Source organism: Austrofundulus limnaeus, unplaced genomic scaffold, assembly GCF_001266775.1.
Source record: "Austrofundulus limnaeus strain Quisiro unplaced genomic scaffold, Austrofundulus_limnaeus-1.0 Scaffold135, whole genome shotgun sequence".
In the NCBI taxonomy this organism is placed as follows: domain Eukaryota; kingdom Metazoa; phylum Chordata; class Actinopteri; order Cyprinodontiformes; family Rivulidae; genus Austrofundulus; species Austrofundulus limnaeus.
In genome coordinates, this window is record NW_013952537.1 from 416,160 (window position 1) to 419,296 (window position 3,137).

Below are 3,137 nucleotides of genomic sequence, written 5' to 3' on the forward strand. Positions count from 1 at the left end.
CAGGAACCCACTGAATTTCTTCTTAAAACTTTATTTTCAATATTTTGACTCCAATCAGGTTCAAAGTACAGCACTCAGAAGAGGCTCTGCAAAACACTAACCATTTATTTTTACTAAAATAATGAATTGATCTTATATAATCATGTGTGATCTTATTTCTCRTCCTGGTGGTTACACGCATGGAGGTGTTACCTTTTACATCAAATGTAGAACGTAACATTTTTGTTTAGGCTGAAAGAAAGAACACATGATAAGACACACACCAACTCTTTGTCTGCTTTAACCTTAAGAGCTGAAATGATAAGAAAGTATAAAATACAATACTGCATCTATCATTCAATAACCAGTTACAAAATTTCCTTCAGATGCATGTAAAAAAAACACTGATACAATAAAAAGTTACAGTTTTTACAATAGGGCTGCACATAAAAGCCAAGAGAGAAAGGTGCATAAGAATAATAATGATGCAGGCAATAAAGTTAACATATTTGGCTGGAAAAGGAAGAAAACAAAAGAAAGGAAGCAAAAATGATGGAGACAGAAAAGGTGAAAGATGGATTTCGGTGTGGTCAAAGTGAACGTTGTAAAGGAAAGAAACATAATCAGTTGTTTTTATCTGGGTACAAAAAAATCACAGAACACACTATTATTATTTTTTACTTTCAAACAGCATAAATTCTTTAATCTGACATAATTTTAAAAAATTTTGTAGAAAAATAGGCCTTTTTTTTTACTTAATTAGCTGGTTACTTTTTAAAGTGGTAAAAAAGTGCAAGCAACAGAACAAAACCCTGTAACAACTAAAACTCTGTTTGTATTGTTCAACCAGATTTTGCTTGAGCCATGATAAAATCTGGGACATGACTCTAAACTAATTTAACAGTTTTCCATTTTGTACCTTTCACTGTACGACACTGGACCAGACTTGTTGTCGTACCTGAGCCCGACAGTAATTCCTGGAGACCTCAGGGCCACGATGCTCACTCCCACGTACCCCCGTCTGTTTCCTCTCATCCTCCTTACTGAAGGTGAAAGGTCACTGAGACGTCGGAAGCATCCTGTGCGGTGATCTTTGTAGGGGTAATGTTATGCTCCCCAGCAGGAGAGCACCAGACAACACACACACACACACACACACACACACATAGATGAGCGCAGGAGACACGCAGTGCACCCGCTTTACGACCCGACTGGCTGCTCAGTCTGCTCGGGAGAACTAATTGTTTTTAGATGAGACGACTAGAGGAGATCGGCTCCGGAAGGGAGGACAGGAGGAGCRAAGAACTGCGGGAGAACCAGAGGGAAACATGGGCTCATAAATTAACTGCTGTCCCGGATATTTGGTTACAGGTTTAGATGAGAAAACGGCAAAACACCTTAGCTTCTTTTTTGTGTGTGTTTTTTAGGGCCTCCTCCTTCACTAGGCCACATACAAACACTTCATCCCGCCCCCTGCAAAAAAAATATATTGTGCTACATTTATTAAAGTGTCCAGTTGTCCATCCAGCAACATTTCAATGATACCCACGTCAAAGAGCCACTCTGCAAAACAAACCACTCAATAAGCTGGAGCTAATGGAGACTGCAGGTCAGACTTCACAGCAATATCATTACCACACACAAACACACACTTACACGCTCACGCTCCCATTGTCTGGGCAATACTTATTAGTGCCCATACTAACAGTTTGTCCATAAGTGACCTTAATTAAGTGGCTGGCAGCATTAGCTGCAGAGCTAAGAGGCTAAGAGCAATACATCTGCATGTGAATGTGTGTGTTTTTATGATAATGGCTTTGTTGAGGTGTGTACCAGAATACTAACAAGCGGCTGCGCGCAATCCAAAATGGATAAATAGGCAGTTGAAGTCGAGTGCTGAAGAGGAGATGGTTTAGATAAGTTACTCATTGTGAAAGAGACAAAAAAAAAACAGGGAGCAGCGCCGGGGGCTGCTTTAAAATGCACGTTAGCCCCGTTCAGGAGCACAAACGCATTCAGACACGGTCACACACAGCCCATCAGCTTCTGAAGCCCCATTCAGGCTGCCCCTGTCGTTTTTCAGCAAAAACAAAATCTGAGGGTAAAAATAATTCACTGAAATTTAAATGTGAAGGACACAAAAAGGGAAAACTACTTCAAACATGCAGCAGAGTCAGTCTCAGTGACAACTAAACGTGTTTTCAATCTACATCGGTTAATTTACTTCACTTTTATTGTCCTCATACCAATCAAAACACGACGCGGTTAACAACTACACCTTCGGCTCTGGTTTCTCTGTCGTTGTTTTTGTTGACGTTGCTAATGGATTCTCACCCTGTTCCCCCGTAAAGCAGCTCAGCCAGGGTCAGGCGGTCAGAAGTCACTGCTTTTTCTTTGATGTGACCCTGACATCCTGGGAGGAAGAGGAAACAGAGGAGGAAGAGGATTCTTCACGGACAACTGGTAGAACACTGACGTRAACACTCAGCAGCTTATTTTGTTTTTGCATGAATTAAGCCACATATGGATGAATTACATACAACGTGATTAGTGTGGATGGTGAAGAGCTACAACTGGGACTTTGTGTTCGTTCTCTAATTTGCTGTTTCGACCATTTGGCTTAAAAAATGTTTGAGTGTAAAAATAATCACCTTCTTAATGCAAATCTTAGTGGGCTTTTCATATTTCTCTAAATCATGGCCTTGTTCCATAATACAAAACTAATGCCGTTTAGCTTTATTATACATAAACCACTGTAATCTGATTATAACTGACTATATGTTTGGCTGTACTTTCTGTTTCAACTCTATATTTCCATTAAGCTGCATCAGTAAATCTTTGAGAACTTCAGATTTTTTGTTGTGTTAATCATGAAGATGTAAGCAAATAAGTGCTGTAGAATAAAGTTTTGACTAAATCTGACTGAATCAGTGACTTAGGTGCAATAGGCTGAGTGAGGTCAGGACCAAGTTGGATCACTGCTATCCTAAAACTACTACAATCTGAAAAATGCATTAAAATAGCAGCATAGCAGTTTATGCAAACACTGTTTCATAAACACTTCACTTTGCACTTCGTTTATTATTATTAGCATTTTTTTTTTTAATATTTTTAGTTTTTTTTTTTTTTTGTGCATAGAAATACCAGCAACAGCAGCT

At 39.2% G+C, this 3,137-nt stretch overlaps 1 long non-coding RNA gene across 4 annotated transcripts in view; it reads right to left on the reverse strand.

Annotated features, from left to right (window-relative positions):
* Positions 1 to 684: 684 nt before the first annotated feature.
* Positions 685 to 3,137, reverse strand: part of LOC106522690 (uncharacterized) — a 7,050-nt gene continuing 4,597 nt past the window's right edge. The window contains exons 4-5 of one of the 4 annotated variants that reach the window (XR_001310815.1): positions 1,377 to 1,452; positions 685 to 1,284 (exon numbers count right to left, since the gene is read on the reverse strand). This is a non-coding gene — a long non-coding RNA (uncharacterized LOC106522690). The remainder of the gene's footprint in view (positions 1,285 to 1,376; positions 1,453 to 3,137) is intronic. The other 3 variants (XR_001310814.1, XR_001310817.1, XR_001310816.1) reach the window with 3 other exon arrangements.